Raw genomic sequence first — 17,512 nt, 5'->3', positions numbered from 1 at the left:
CGGCCGTTAATCTTGGTTTTCTAGACCGGAGCCGCTGTTTCCTTGAAATAGCTCCCCAATTATCCTCACGAGGCTGAGTGGATCCCGTTAGAGACCCACTACTTCTCAGAAAATCTGATAGAGCTGGAAATCTAACACGGGACCTCTGGATCTGTAACCAGGAACTCTGACCACTAGACCACAGAGAAGGTCTTCTGTTTCCATCGTGTATTGAAAATAGAATCTACTGACTTTCTGATGATAGTCGAAATGTTTGCGTCACTGTCTGATGATGATCTCTCTCAAAGACACAGTTATAACACCACATGGTCAAATATAGAGAAAGTATCAAACACAGGTTTCAACAAGATCTTGCAAATAAGCATTTTTATTAAAATGACGACAGGAAGCTGACTACTGCTGGCAGACACACCTACGGGCAGTATCAGTACCACTTGCGACCATAGCGAACAGCGCCCTTTAATCGTAATATGTTGCCAAAATCTCACGCAGCATCTTTAAGAGTTTACTGAATAGATTAACCACGTTAGAGAGAATCAATATATATAGACAGTAGTGCGACTACTCGCGCTATTGAGTTGTAATTTATTATCAAAGAAGAACTAATTTGTTTTGTTTAAAATTATAGTGTACCCTGTAAAACCGTTGCTGTGTAACGGTCGCGAAACAACGCCCGTTACTAGGGCAGCAGATTCTTATTAAGCGTGGTTACACAATCCGTTTCTGATAATCAGCTCAGCAAACACTTTCCCTCGTCAACGGACACGAATGCAAACATAGGAGAACGGTGTTCGGTTGGGAAAAAAATACTGGTCGTGAGTCTCAAGAGGCTTGTCGCCAAGACGAACTGATTGGTGGTAAACCGCCAGTCGTAAATTAACTGTGACTCTGAATGAGTTAGTTGAGTTGTGCATGGGAAGCTGTGAATATAGGATCTGAAAGCGTTAAGCTGAAGAAACTTCATTCTCAGAAGTCGTTGCCAGGGAACGGCTGGTGAAGATACAGCAGGCTGGAAAAGGCTTAGCAGATGCTGTGATGATTTGTGAATTTTGGAGATTAGCGATGGCCTGTACTTGCTTGTAGTTCCGAGTTGTGTGTAGAAGTGGTCAATAAATAGAGTCACAAATTCGAACCCCATCTACAGTCACCCCTATATCATGATAGTATTAATTTTGCAACATGCTGCAATGTTAGATGCAGACAAGGGTAAAAGTTTCATCCCTTTCCTTTATCAAGCCAATTTGTTCCTCTTTCTCAAGAAGGAAATTATTACCCTACAAGAAGATTCTAAAGGGTTCTGACAATGATATATGCTTGTAACACTGAAGATTACTATGTTCTTGGACTTTGTCCTTTGTCATGTATTCTAAGGGTCTAGCGGTTGAGGTCAGTTCTTTCTACTGGACCCAACTGAGTAGATGTCTCTCTCCTTCCTTCACATGACGCTGGAAACAGATTCAGTTTCTGAAATGTTGCGGTCTTTTTTGTTTTTTAGAATATTAGACAATGACAAAGTCCGAAATCCTAATAATCCTGAGTATTTCCATGCAGACTCATCATATTCCGAATAAATTCTTGGTTCTATATTAGAGGAGTGACCTTGGTGCCACCCTATTGGAATGGGCGGTAAAAATTCTGAGTCTGTCAATCTCAGATAAAAGAAACAATGGGATGGTGGGAAGAGGCAGGATCGATATTCACTCAAGTTCTCTCTCTCTCTCTCTCTCTCTGACTCTTACATAAGAAAGAGTTAACAGTAAATTCTAATTTTGTGTGGATCTGTTACATGATTAGAGACAATGGATACCTCTATTGCTATAAGGATGGATTGATTACATGTTAGGAATGAGATAAGTTAAGGTGAACCTGTCTGTGCTTAATCAATTAAGCAATCAAGCACTATGTCAAGATGATGTATGGGAGAGTGGAGATATAGCTCCAGCATTCTTGATCTCAGCACTAGATGGAGAGGAGTGATCAGCTTCAGGTCCTGGTCGCTTTACCCCCGAGGGAAAGAGTCCTGATAGGTGGCTGGGAATCTTCCAGAGCAAGTTCAGAGACGTTCTACAACAGTGGTTCTCAACTTTTGCCAGACCGTGGCCCAGTGAATTCTTTTTTCTATAAGACAAGGGCCTGGCAGTTGAGAAACACTGCTATAGAACAAAGAAAAAATTTTGCCCCTGCCGGTAACTGAAACCCAGCAGTCCAGCAAGTAGTACATTATTATACCGATTAAGCTACTTCAGCTCACTGTTAGAAATGAGCAGGAAGGGGCCATAATATGCATCACCTAGACAAATGTTTGATTCCTACTGCCGACACCAGCATTCAGTTTTAGGGTAGTCCATGTGGGATTTACTCCTGTGTAACCATGGGTTACACAGGAGATGATGAGTAAAATGGAGGAGCGAAGAAAATGGAAGAATGTCAACAATGAAGAAGGCAGGAGGAAATACAGGAGACTGAGGAATGAATTGAAAAGAGCCACGGACAGGGCCAAAAAGGAATATCTTGAGAAGATATGTAATGAGATTATGGAATTTCAAAGAACAGGCCGTTATGATTTGATGTACATGAAGACAAAAGAACTAGGATGGAAAGAGAATCATGGGATTCAAAATGTTGGCATCGAAGACTCCCAGGGGAATAGAATAGTAGATCAGAGGCAAGTGCTGAAAATTTGGGAAAATTATATTTCAGAACTATATGATCGACCTAATCGGCCAGAAACCTTAGAAGTTGAACCGGAAGAAGAAGTAGATACAGACGAGAAAGGACCATATATTTTACAAAGTGAGGTGGAAAAAGCTATCAAGGAAATGAGGAAGGGAAAGGCTACAGGAGATGATGATGTACCTGGAGATGTGCTCAAGTTACTGGGAGAAGGTGGTTTGAAAACACTGACAAAACTAATGAACACCATATATGAAAGTGGAGAGTGGCCCAAGGACTTTACAGAAGTTACAATGATTGCCTTAAAGAAAAAGACAAAAGCTACAAAATGCAGCGACCATCGCACAATAAGTCTTATTGCACATACAGCAAAGATAATAGCAAAGATACTTAAAAGAAGAATTGAAAGGAAAATAGAGGATGTACTTGGAGAAGATCAGTTTGGATTTAGAAGAGGAAAAGGAACCAGGGATGCAATTGGGATGATGAGAATTATAGCGGAACGAACTTTGGAGATAGATGAAGAACTGTGTGTTTGCTTCATAGACTGGCAGAAGGCATTTGACCGGGTAAACTGGACCAAATTAATGCAGATCCTGAAAGAAACAGGTATCGATTGGCATGAAAGAAGATTGATTAGCAAATTGTACATGGATCAGAAAGTTAGAGTACGACTGGACAGGGGGGAGACAGGAAGTGTGCAGATTGGAAGAGGAGTTCGACAAGGATGCTGTTTATCACCAATTCTGTTCAACTTGTACAGCGAATGCCTTACCAAGGAAGCTCTGGATGGGCTCGGTGACTTCAAAGTAGGAGGGCAAATTATTCAAACTGTGAAATATGCAGATGACCTTGTGTTAATGGCTAAGGAAGAAACTGTGCTACAGGGCATGATTGATAGACTAATTGAAATTGGAAGGTGCTATGGCATGGAAATGAATGTGGAGAAAACAAAAGTAATGAAAATTTCGAGACAACCAACCCCAGTCACAATAAAGATAGACCAAAAACAAGTGGAGAATGTGAAATGTTTTAAATATTTGGGTAGCTTGTTAACAGATGATGGAAGGTGTACTTGTGAAATTAAATCCAGGATTGCCATGGCAAAAGCTGCATTTAGCAAGAAGAAGAATCTTTTTACCAGCAAATTGGACTTAAATTTGAGGAAGAAACTAGTGAAATGCTACATTTGGAGCATAGCTCTGTATGGGGCTGAAACATGGACACTTAGGGCAGTAGATCAGAAACATCTGGAAAGTTTCGAAATGTGGTGTTGGAGAAGAATGGAGAAGATCAGTTGGACCGATTATGTGAGAAATGAAGAAGTGTTAATTAGAGTCAGTGAGCAGAGGAATATCCTACATGAAATAAGAAAACGGAAGGCTAATTGGATTGGTCATGTTTTACGCAGAAACTGCCTTCTAAAAGAAGCTATCGAAGGAAAGATAGATGGGCGGATAGAAGTGACAAGAAGACGAGGAAGAAGACGTAAGAAGATGCTGGATGACCTTGGGGACAGAAGAGGATACTGTCATTTGAAGGAGAAAGCTCTAGATCGCATTAAGTGGAGGAATTGTTTTGAAAGAGACTGTGGACCTGTCGTCTTGACAGATTACTGATGATGATGATGTGGGATGCATGGTGGCAACCTAGCACTAAGAGCTGTTTCTTCTGGGATATAACTCCGTGCAGTCTGGTGAAAGTCAACCGACGTTTCACAGGAATGTGTGGCCTCCATCTTCAGTGACGAAGAATAAGCCAAGAAAGAAACCAACATGAAAGCGGGTGGCAAGCAGTGTCTGTTGCATTACTCAATGAGACATTGCATAAAGCACAATGGTCCCCCCAGAACACACATAAATCACCATACAGACAGCCCACCACACAAGACATTTATACGTTGACGAGCGGTAAATAAATAGGAAGAGCCACCAGAGTTCATGCAACCAAACAGCAAGATTTTAAATTAATTGAAGCAGATACTGTTTGCTTTTTAACACAACTTGTTTTAAACATACCAACATTTTAAATCCATTTAAGACAACATATACATTGCATATTTGTAAAGTATTTCATTGGTCGCCTTCTGATGATGGACAATATTGACTGTTATGCCGTCTGTTATTCCGTGGTGACAGGGGGGCGTAGAGGTATCCCCGCTGTCACCTTCTGTACTGCAGTCACAGGGGTAGGGCTAAGGAAACGACTGAATTACTGCCTCTATCGTTGCTTCATTGGCTAGGGGCACACTGTTCACCGGGCTTGGCAGGAGGGCGCAGGTGCGAAATGTGGTAAGGGAGGAAATCACAACAACAGAAACCCACATCCTCACCCTATGCTACTCTATATTAGTATAAACAAGCAATATACAGTTACATACATTTTAGTAATATCACAAAGAGCCGACTGGTGTCGGGTTACCATTACACTTTCTTAGACGATTCTTGGACCTCATCTTTCTCTCTCTTTTCACCCAGTTGCGGGTCGCTAGTCTCCTCTTTCTCCTGTTCTACTCAACCACTGTATATATATATCTTTACACATCCCTGCATCTAGACACACCCTCTGCAGTCTCTACATTACACCTGTCTACCTCTGCATCACTCCACTGGATCACTCTTACGCCCTGTACACTTGTTGTAATGTTCCTAACTCATGTCCCATTGGAGGAGTTACACTTTAATAATATCACAATTATTAAGCATGGTGATAAGAGTAGTTCCACTTACTTGTTGAATCTGCAGATGGATGGCGTTGCCCGGTGTCTAGTCAGTGCCCATTCTGGCATGGCCTTCGGCCACAAACGGGCCAAAATTACTGTTTGAATAATCCCCTTACTAATTTGGTCTCTGGGTTATATGCCGTTATTCATGCTAACTCATTACTTTCCCGCGGGGTGTAAGTCCGCCTCCAATGACGTCTAGTCCCAAGTGGCTCGCTTTAGTTTGCTGGGATCCTTAGGGTGGACACACCCCTTCTACTGCTAGCCCACTTGGCTAAGCCTTTTTACCTCCGAAACGTCCCCCCATCACTCAAACGTAGATTCTGTAGAGTTAGCAGTTCGGTATTCATTCAACGTCATTCTGCTGACAAGACATCGACGCGTCAAAGGCTAACGGCCGTCTAACTCCATATGCAGAAATTCCGTGAAGTTTCTTAACCCTTCTTACATCCTCTTTCGTATGTCTTACAAGTATTTCCCAACTGATTCTATTCTAACCAACATTTTCCCCTAAAATACAAAAAAGTTAAATACTCTTTTAACATATTACCGGGAGTCGGCCTTCACGGCACAACATTGACTGAAACATGTAAAGGTTTTATTCATATTAAAAAATGTTGCAATTTATGGATTTTTTATCCATTTTGTTTCTGCCTATGTGAAAACAAACTGCATCTCCATTACAATAAATAATCATACATTGTTCTGAGAATTATATAAACACCATAAATATATTGTGAGTAAAATTAAGAAATTTTAATGTTATATATGTGGTATATATAGTAATAATAGTGCTTTAAAGGTTTCAATCACAAAGAGCACTGTACTCATTATATATAATTTTATTGAAATCCAGCAAGAGAATTAAGGATATGTAAACTCATTCAGGCTCTTAAAAATGCTCTAAACTACAGTAAAATTAAAATCAAGCAATATTTTCTGTAAATGTAACCTGCCAAGTTTGGTTGAAATAGGTCAAGTAGTTTGAGTTCTGTTCCATGCACACAGATACTAACAGTGTAAATAATTTGTCATTTATTTTATTTACTATTTTCAAATCATACCTAAAAAGTGACTACATTTCTTATCTGTCACAGTGTGTGTGTGTGCAGCAGACATAATCTCTTAAATGCTTACATATGTATAAAACAATTTAAATAAAACTGCCAGACATTTCACAGGTTTAAAACTGTTGGTTCTACATGACATTATGAAACTCAGAACAGTCATATCAAAATCTGAGCCAGTCCCCTATTTTCAGTATAGAGGTTAAATGAATCTCCAAGAAGTCCTCTTTAACTACAGATAATCGTTGAGCCTACAAAATAAGGTACAAACATGATATAAAAAACTCCTCTGTTGATAACACTTTAAGAAGTGGGTCAAGTGGCTTCCAATGAGACTTCACTGGGGAATCCAACATGATGCAATTATGGGGTCATAACTTTTCAGAGCTTCATAATCTCTCTTCTGGAATTATTAACAAATTAACACCTTTCTACCTCCTTATATATGTAATATCGGAAAGCACTGGATGGTGAAAAATACCCATTTCAACACTCTAATGGATTCACACATTATCAGCTCCCTTGAATATGAAAAAGTGGTTTCTAGGGATGCAGTTTCTTTATATTCATGAGTGATTAGTTGGATGCACTTCATTCACATTCAATATTTAAGAGTTTGTCCACCAGGCGCCTATACCCAATGAAAATCCACATACTAACTAAATAAATAGGGGCCCTAGAGATGGGCCCCAAAACAATAAAATTGTAATTCTCCAGAAAACGTTTAAAAAGATTTTGATTAAATGTCAGTAATTTATGAAGAACATCTCACAAAACTAAAACATAGTTTCCAATGCCTCTGGTAGATGGAGGAAATATCAGGTACCGACGGCCGACCTCGTTGGATGAACGGGGCTGATAGCACACCCCAGTACCGGTAGGGTATGGCGACAGTAGAAATTAAAGGGGGAAGCACAATGGACCAATAACTGGTCTAAGTGCATGGGGAAACCCACTCCCTCTAATAATAATAATAACAATAATAATAATAATAATAAATTAAAACATCAGAAATGTTAAAAAGTAAAGTTTTCCTTGTGCTTAACTAATTAAGCACTACACCAAGAAGGCGTATGGTGGAGTGGATATATAGATCCACATTTTCTTGACCTCGGCACTAGCTGGAGGTGAGTGGTCAGCTTCACACCCCTGCCACTTTACTCCCAGGGAAAGAACCCCCCGGTACCAATTGGATAGGAGGCTGGGTGGGCCCCAGAGCCAGTCTGAACAAGATGGAGAAGAGAAAATTCTGAACCTAACGGGACACGAACTCTGACCCCTCAGTCGTCGAGCCCATAGGCAGTTGCTATGCTGCCTGGGCTACCCCAGTTCACACATCAAAGATGATACCTTCAGGAAAACAATGGTACACCTACTAGAGGCTCAAGTGGGTATATGAGCAAGTATACATAATAACCGCAGTTATTCTGTTATAAAAATCCTATGTGCAGCTAGACCACCTGTGTTGCAGGAAAGACATTAATGAGGCAACCAAATAGAAGGTATTGATACATCTCTGAAAGTGCTTCATCATCATCAGATAATGTCACAGAACTTTACGATATCATTATAAAGTTACTAGATTCCATTTTCAACATACAGTGGGCAATATACCAGAAATCACATTGAACACACTGGACTTTTGGCAAAGGTTGCCTGCTTAAGGTATGATGTACTTTTAAAAACAATGATATTACGGGAGGGCTTTTGTGAACATGGTACTGAACATTCTGGCTTCATCAATTGTTGGAAAATTCTGGAGTAGTTGAGCAACTGGTGGCTTTTGAAGAAGTACTCAGTTAAATGGAATTACTTAGTCTGTTTAGTAGGTGGTTAATTGGTTAGCTGGATAGTTAAATAGTCAGCAAGGATGTCATGCATCAAGTAACCTGACAACATTCAGGCAGACCTTCCAACTGACAAATGTGAATTGATTTTAGAAAAATAATGTTTCTGTACAAATCTACCAGTGTAGCCTGATTGTTGAAAAAAAAAACCCCTGTGGCCTCTAGTCTGCAAGCGAACTATACCGACCGAGCGACCGCCGTTTCTCGGCGAAGTTAGTACCAACTTTAGCAGATAGAGAGTGTCACGTGGTCAGCGCAACGGATCCCCACGGCCTTTAATCTCGATTTTCTAGACCGGAGGAAGTGTACATACTCATAATATTTTATAACATCTGATCAAACACGCATACTAATTATAATTTGTAGGATTTGAGGCTCTCAGAGCAAGGGCTATAAAGAGTTGTTTCTGGGATATAATGAAGTGTACCGGACTACACACTGTTATATCCCACAATATAAAACAATTCATTTTTCTTTCTGCTGGAGAAAACACATTTCCTGTAATAAAATTACATCCTCGACCTGAAGGAATAAATTATGTCAAATAGGGGAGTGGAGGTATAGTTCCATCATTCTTGATTTTGACACTAGATAGAGGTGAGTGGCCGATATCCGTTGGAGAGAACATTGTGTGGGCTATAGAGGTGGTCCAGACATTACAGAGATGAGAAAAATCTTACCCCTCCCAGGAATAAAACCTCAGCCACCCAGCCTGTAGCATATATCACTATATCAACTGAGCTATCCCAGCTCAATCCTGATTTCTAAATTGCTTGTATCAAAATGAAAAACCAAGTCTGAAGTTGTGGTCTCCATTTTCTTTTCTATGCTAAAATGCAATTACCTCCTCCACTCCCTTGTCCATCGTACACCCTAACCTCCTGCATCCTTACTATATCAAAACTGGATTCCATTATGTCCCCAACAAATGACACCAAAATACTGCATAATAATGATGTAGGTACTAACAATGTCTCAGATACGGACATCCAAAGTATCAGGTCTTAATAAAGTTTTCTGAATAAATAACATTTTAAGATAAAGCCTTATTAGTCCTACATCCAACCCCATACCAGGGAACCATCTCTTGTTAGAACAACTTACAGATCATCTTCTCCATCTGTAACTCAAGCATGCACCATTTTGTGGTGACAAGGCTCCCACTTAGGAACTACCAACAATGAAGCCAGAATAACTCAGTCAGTATAAGGACAGACTGCAGGCTCAATGGCAGAGCACTCACATTTTGGTTCCCATCAGAGGAAACAGATTTTTCTCTTCTGCACAGCATTCAAGCTGCAAAGGGTGCCAAAGGGTCTTCACTAAGAGTAAAATATTGGGATATGAAGATAGTGCCAAAGCTAAGAATACATGGCATTAACCTCCACTCCCTCTTATGTGTTCTTAGCATAACGCTTGATTAAGTAAGCATAGGGATAATTTTTCTTTACTGTGATGATGATGATGATGATGATGAAGAAGAAGAAGGAAGGGAATAACTTCATGAAGCTTCGAAATTCATCAATATGAAGTGAGGCTGTGAACCATGTTTAACTTCTGTGATAAGGGAACCGTCTGCTACAGACATGACATGCATGGAGGTAGCAACTGATTCAGATTAAATCGGTGTAAAAAAAGGTTGGCCAAAGTTTACAGAAGACTCTACTTCATGCTGATAAAACTGAAACCAATGAAATGTTATGCTGAGGCACAAATTTATCTGATATCTTTGTCCTTAAATTAACAGATAAGAGATAGGTACAAATCTCGATGTTTATATATTCAACCCTCAATAACTGCTCCATCTGTTATTGAGTGGTTGTGGTACACAGTGTTACTTCTATACAGTTATTCTCTCTCTGTCGACATCAGGTAAGTGTAACAATGAAATAAACAAGAAAAATTTATTGCTTATAGCCTCACAAGATCATATGAGAGTGGATTTAAGAAGATTTTAAGCTAATTTTAAATTTTTGTTAAGTAATTTTGAAGTGCTTCGATTTTTGCTAGACAGGAATATTCCAGTATTCAGATGTGACAAAGTCATGAACAGAAGTTTTTCAAACCCTTCTGAAAAATATGTGAATAACCTTAAAATGAAAAAAATCGCTCTCACTTTTAACTTTACAGTACTTGACTCATGTTTACTGACACCATTTTATGCCTTTTTTGTCCTTATATACAGAGGTTAACAGGAGTATATAGAAAACTGCATAATAAGTTTCCCACACATCAGCTGTAAGTCTAGACTGTTGATGTGAATCTACTGGAACATAACATAGAAACCCTAAAGAAAAACACAGAATACTTTAATTGGCACTCGCAAGCAGATTGGTCTAGAAGTAAATGCAGAGAAAAATAAGTATATACTGGTCGCGCCATAGCTCAAGCGGTTGGTCACTGGCTTCCCACCTTGGTGACCCAGGTTTGGTCAAGGGGGATTTGTAGTGGACAAAGTGGCGCTGGGGCAGGTTTTCTCTGAGTACTTCGGATTCCCCTGCCAACCTTCATTCCACCAAATTCTCCATCATCATAATCACCCGGGGCAGGCTACAATAAGCCAATCAGTGGCCGCCGTGCCGAGTGGACGCAGTTGGACTCCAGCATCCCACTATGAGAATTAAAAAATATATGTGTTTCTGTCTCATCACGGATAATCAGGGTAAAACTATAATATGAAGACAGTTAACAGATCCTTTGAAAATGTGGCACATTTCAAACATAAAAATTGAAAATTTTGTTCAGGAGGAAATTATGAAAGTGATTTAAGGTAATGCTTGCTATCATTCAGTCCAGAATCTTTCATTTCCTCAACTACTGTTTAAAACTTCCAAATTAGAATACACAAAACTATAATTTTGCCTGTGGTTCTGTATGGGTGTGAAACTTGGTTTCTGGCATTAAGGAAGGAACATAGACTGAGGGTTCAGAAAAGGGTACTGAGAGAACATTTGGACCAAAGATGAATGAAGTGACTGGAGAACATTGCATAGTGAGGAGCTTCATAACTTGTACTCTTCTCCAAGTATAATTAGAATGATCAAGCCAAAGGAGAGGAGGTGGACAAGGAAGAAGTGGAAGCTGTGTAGGATACTGGTGAGAAAGCCAGAAAGAAATTTCTATACAGTGTTACTACGTATCATAGGTTTTGGAGTTCTCACTTGGATGATATGCTGTGTAGTCCATCGAAAGTCAAGTGACATCTCAGAGGAACATGCCACCTCCATCTTCAGTGTAGAAGAAAAGCCAAGCAAAGAAACAAGCATGAAGCTGCTTGCTACTGCTGCTTCATGCCTGTTTCTTATTGCTTCAGACCTGAAGATGGAGGCAATATGTTCATATGAAACGATGGTTGACTTTCAACAGACTACACAGTGCTATATCCCAAAAGTTGTAACTCTTTAAGAATGAATTATTTAATAAGACAATTTTGATAAACGTGAAATGGTTCTGAGTTTTCATATATATTTTTACTGGAAAGTATGCAGGGTCACAGGTTACAAACCTGTTTATTTTAAGGATGACATAAAACACAGAAAGATATAACATTCTCATAGCATGCTTTCTTGTTTTTCCGAATTCTTATTAACATTACTGCTACTGAATTATTCCCATCAAAGAAAGCACAAATGTTTTCCCTTATTAATCATTTAAGATGTAAAACATCTGCCACACAAATGTTGGGACCAAGTAGTGTTACATTTATCAGCTCTGTTCCATATTATTCTCATTACTTTTTGACAAATATCACAGTTCAGTGGGATTCACTGATTGAAAATTCCTGATGACACTGGCTGAGGTTCAGGTTCATGATGAAGTGTTTATGCACCAAGACAAGTTCACCTTTTAATTTTTCTTTGATAATCCTAATTCAGAAGTTTCTATCCTAACCGAGACAGATCTACAATGAAGAACATCCTTATAGTCAAATAGAACATTACAAAGTAGTAAGGAAACAGCAGTAACTACTGATGTATTACATGTCCTGGGACCTGCTGAACAATTTTGAAACTTTTTAGAGTTTCAGAAGAAGACGGTATAGCTCAATCAGGACAGAGACAGATTAGGGACTGGAAGACCCACAAATAGGCTTTCAATTCCCGGCAGGAGAAAGAGATATCTCTCTTCTACCTAGCAATCAGACCAGCTCGGGGGCCCACCGAGCCTCCTATCAAATGTGTACTGGGGGGGGGGCTCCTTCCCAGGGGGCTGGGGCGTGAACCTGACCACTCACCCCCATCTACAGCTGAGGTTAATAATATATGGATCTATAACTCCATTCCTCCATATGAATTCATTCAGGTGTGCTTAATTAAATAAGGGGATGACTCTAACTTTATTATCACAACTTCAGAAGCAGACACTGTTTAATTACATTTCTTCTATGAAGTGTAATCTAAGAATAAAGATGTTCCATCATTCAGAAAGGCTATAGAAGAAAATGGTCCTGTTGTAGTAAAAAATATTAACCCCCTCAAAGAGTACTAAAATTAGGTCAAGACTGCTCCTTTATAAATTCTTTTTGCTTCATTATTCACCACTATGCAATCATTTGATACTATACAGAATGTCCCATGAGGAAAGGTTAATATTCTGGGAGGTCATAGTATTTGTAATTCTAAGCAAAAAAGTGTATATGCACATGTGTCTTATTCCAAACGGTTTCCAAGAGAGCTGTTTCACCATACAGTTCCAAAATTATTGATAAGAAACAGACATTACGTACTGTTTCTCACAACGATTTTTATTGCTCAAGTGACAAAACTGGCACAGTTTATGTAGTATAATACATTTTTGAAAATTCCACCGTCAACATCAATGCACTTTGCAACTCGTGTGAGGACATGGCATGTTGCTCGTCTGTACAATGTACAGTGAAATAGCTCTATCCCAGTGCAACTCGTGTGAGGACATGGCGTGTTGCTCGTCTGTACAATGTACAGTGTACTGTGCAGTGAAATAGCTCTCTCTCTCGGTGCAACTCGTGTGAGGACATGACGTGTTGCTCGTCTGTACAGTGTACAGTGTACAGTGACATAGCTCTATCTCGGTGCAACTCATGTGAGGACATGGCGTGTAGCTCATCTGTACAGTGTACAGTGTACTGTGCAGTGAAATAGCTCTATCTCGGTGCAACTCGTGTGAGGACATGACATGCTGCTCGTCTGTACAGTGTACAGTGTACTGCGCAGTGAAATAGTTCTATCTTGGTGCAACTCGTGTGACAACATGGCGCGTTGCTCGTCTGTACAGTGTACAGTGTACTGCACAGTTAAATAGATCTATCTCAGAAACCATTCAAAATAGAAAACATGTATATATATACTTTTTGCTTAGAATTACTGATACTCTGATGTCCCAGAATATTGACTTTTACTCTTGGGACATTATGTATAGTATGAGTTACTGATATTATTGTTAAATAAACAAAATATAAATATCATCTGTTCAGAACAAAAGCAGATAACCATCAAAAACCTAATTGTCAATAGCTCGTTACCCAGTCAACATCTGATGTTGGTAAAGACAAAGTTGTCCCTGTGCTTAACAAATTAAGCATTACGCCATAAAGACATATGGAGGAGTGGATATATAGAGCGACATATTCTTGACCTCGGCACTAGTTGGAGGTGATTAGTTGCTTCAGGCCCGTGAGCGCTTTACCCCTGGGAATAGGGCCTCCAGTATGCATTGAATAGGAGCCTGGATGGACCTCAGAACCGGTTTGGATAACGTGTAGAGAAAAAATCTTGCTCCTACTGGGACTAGAACTCCGACCCCTTGGCCATCCAGCCCATAGCCAGCCAGTTCCTGAAGTAAACACAATGTCAACTATACTACTGTTGAGCTAAGATACTCGGTTCCTCAAAGTATAATATCAAATTTTGTTGATATTTAACAACAGAATCAAATCTCAATCCTTAATTGGGATAAGACCTAAATTCTGAAACATGCTGTGCTTCAGTATGTTTTTGCAGAAACGTGTTTATTGCGCCGTTGCCTAGGAACGGTTATATCTATTCACTCCACTATTCCACCTTTCCGCCATCATGTAAAAATAGGAAATACATCTACATATATATTATTATTAGGCAGAGTTAAATTTTTCTTCGAATAATGATTTTATGCCACAATTACTTATCATGCAATATCCTTCATTACATCCAACAATCTAAACAGATATTATGTTAAAGTGCTTATTATTATTACAATCATTATGGCAACATCATATCTCAAGTGACTTTGATAACTTATCTCAGATCAAGGTTTAGCATTACCGTATGTTCAGGGAAAACTGTAACAAGTTTCAACAACAGTGAAACTTCTCATGATTCCATATGCAAGGTAAATCCATATACTTAATTAAGCACCCTGCCATGAAAAACTGTGGGAAAAGCAAGACAGAAGTCATGCACTAACCTCACCACAGGATGGAGACAGATGGTCAGCTTCAACCTATTGTCAATTTACCAATGAGGGAGAGAACCCCTGGTATTCACTGGATAGGATGCTAGGTTTTCATTATTGCAGAGAAAAAAAAAATCAATGCCCCGACCAGGAACGGAACCCTGATTCCAATTCCATGGCATAGTTGCCAAGTCACAAATCTACAAAGACAGATCTAACTGGCCAATTCCATGAAGCAGAGTCCTTCTTCAGAAGCTAGTAGTTGCACATCTAGTCAAAACATCTCTGGCTCTTGACTGGAAGCCAAAAGTTTATGTGTTCACAGGAGCCTGCCATTAATCCACATCTTGAGCCAGATGAATCTAATACAAGCCCTCCCATTCAATTTCTTTAACATCCAATTTTAACCTATTTTCCTCCTTATGAAACAATAAAAGAAGGCTTATGTGATCACCATGCTGTGTGTGACTCTGTATATCTCACCCTCTTAACTTTTGAATGCCTGAACCACTTTTTATCAAACTTGGTATGTATATCAAGGCATTTGAGCCCATCTCAACAACGTATGTCATATGTTACTGCGGCAATGGGTACACATGAAACAACAGAATTGTTGGAGGAGTCGTTTTCTGTGCAGCCGGTGTCATATCAACGAAAGTGGGCGATTAGTTCTTCCCATCTACACCTATGTCTAACCAAGTAGTGTCTTTCCTTCAGGTTTCCCCTACCAACACTATACGTACATTTCTCTTAGATTCCATGCATGCTACATGCCTTGAAAATCTCAACCTTCTTCATTTTAGCACCTTAATATGTGTTAAGGAACAGACTTTATGAGGTTCCTCATTATGTAATTTTCTCCAGCCTCCAATTACTTTTTTTTCTTAAGTTCAACTGTTTCTTCAGCACCCTGTTCCCAAACATCCACATTCTATGTTCTTCCTTTAATGTGAGAAACCAAGTTCCACACCCATACAAAGGCAGACAATGTTAATGCCATATAAAGGTTTTCATATCAGTAGCAGGAAGTGTTAAGTTCCAAACACAGTCCAACAGTTTGGAGGAACACATCACCTCCATCTTCAGGGTTTAAGATTAAGCTAAACAAGTAACCACAAAGAAAATCTACTTGCTCTTCCCACCACCTGCTGCTTGCTCAGCTTACTCTTCAACCCTGAAGAAGGTGGCTATATATGCCTCCGAAACATATGTATATTTGTGCCGAGCTATGTGATGTTACATGCCAACATGCCAGGAGAAAACATTCTTCTGAGGATCATCAAATGTTCCAGATTAAAAGCTGTTTTCTAAAACAATTTTTTCTTTGATATACTGTTAGATTGATCATTACTTTTGTTGCTATTACTGCAAGCTTCATCAAGATTTATCTCAATAGTAAAAATAAAGCTACTACTGACATTAGGAGTAAGTATTATCATGATTTAGGTGTGTGTCTATAGACAGGGTGTGGATTGCATATTGGATTTATTAACATAATCGAAACTACAAGTAATTAGTGTTATTGCTGATTTCCACACTTTACAAATCACCACAGCACACGTTAAGTCTTATCAGCCTTCACTAGTCGTATTCTGGCAACAGATTTTAACACATCAATTATCAGAGTCTCACTGTATCTACATCACACACATAAAGTCTTCTTTTCACAGCAGCACTCTTGCAAACTAACTCTTTTCTTCACTGCCAGACTTCCAACTCTCAACCAACTGTAGCACCATCTATTCTCTGCCTCCTTATCAGAGCTCAACTGAACTACTAACCATCAAATGAACTGGTTACCCCACACCTCTTCTTTACAACTACGAGGGGGGACCCAAAAATAACCGGAAACGACCTGTTGCACGCGCATGCTTCGTAGTTACGAGTTGTGCTGCTAGGTGGTGTTAGCTGGGTGTCTCCCGCGACTGTTAGTGAGCTGGCGTCAGTCTGAGTTAAGTGGTTTGTCTGTGGTGCTCTGTTGTGTGCGTTCCTGTTTCAACCCTTNGAATGTTTGCCGCGACTTGAAGAGTGAAGTGCAGTTTTCCCTAACAGAAAGCAAAATTTCACGCACACTCTTTGTTCCTTCTGGTCGGCCATCTCACTAATCGCCAAAGGGTTGAAACAGAAACGCACACAACAGAGCACCACAGACAAACCACTTAACTCAGACTGACGCCAGCTCACTAACAGTCGCGGGAGACCCCCAGCTAACACCGCCTAGCAGCACAACTCGTAACTACAAAGCATGCGCGCGCAACAGGTCGTTTCCGGTTATTTTTGGGTCCCCCTTCGTATTTTGCACGGATAGAATATAAAACACCGTTTCCAACAACAATTCTATTGTTGTAGAAGTGTGTTTACTGATCTGTTGCTACACTGTTTTGAGGTCTTTGTCTAACAATGTATCTATATGACACAATATTAAGAAGAGATAAGGTACTCAAACACGTGAATTATTTACACTAATACCTATTTGGGATAACATTAAAATGCAATGTTTGGTAACATATCAGAGACTAAATGGCATGCTCAAGAATCTGTGTCACCTTACTAGGTTGCCAAAAATGGTTCAGAATTCCAACAATAAAAGTAATCCTACATAAGATACTTTATATATTTGTAAGTCTACTTTATCAGATAAAGAACCTTAGGAGATAATGAAAAGAAATATATCATTTGGAGTTATTACCAGAGGAAAAAAACTGGCACAAGCATTCAGAGAGAGTCTGAAGTGTTTTCAGGCATTTATATCAACAGGTGAATACAGAGTACAATAAGATATTAAGCAATCATTT

The 17,512-nt window shown here is 39.5% G+C and overlaps 1 protein-coding gene across 1 annotated transcript in view; it reads left to right on the top strand.

Moving 5' to 3' along the window:
* Nucleotides 1–10,092: 10,092 nt before the first annotated feature.
* The window catches only part of LOC111862361, an 84,075-nt gene continuing 76,655 nt past the window's right edge, over nt 10,093–17,512 (top strand). The window contains exon 1 of the mRNA XM_023847676.2: nt 10,093–10,181. The gene's annotated coding sequence lies outside the window, so the exon portion shown is untranslated. The remainder of the gene's footprint in view (nt 10,182–17,512) is intronic.

The sequence above is a fragment of the Cryptotermes secundus genome, unplaced genomic scaffold (assembly GCF_002891405.2).
Source record: "Cryptotermes secundus unplaced genomic scaffold, Csec_1.0 scaffold550, whole genome shotgun sequence".
In the NCBI taxonomy this organism is placed as follows: Eukaryota; Metazoa; Arthropoda; class Insecta; order Blattodea; family Kalotermitidae; genus Cryptotermes; species Cryptotermes secundus.
This window is presented reverse-complemented; position numbering and strand designations above follow the sequence as displayed.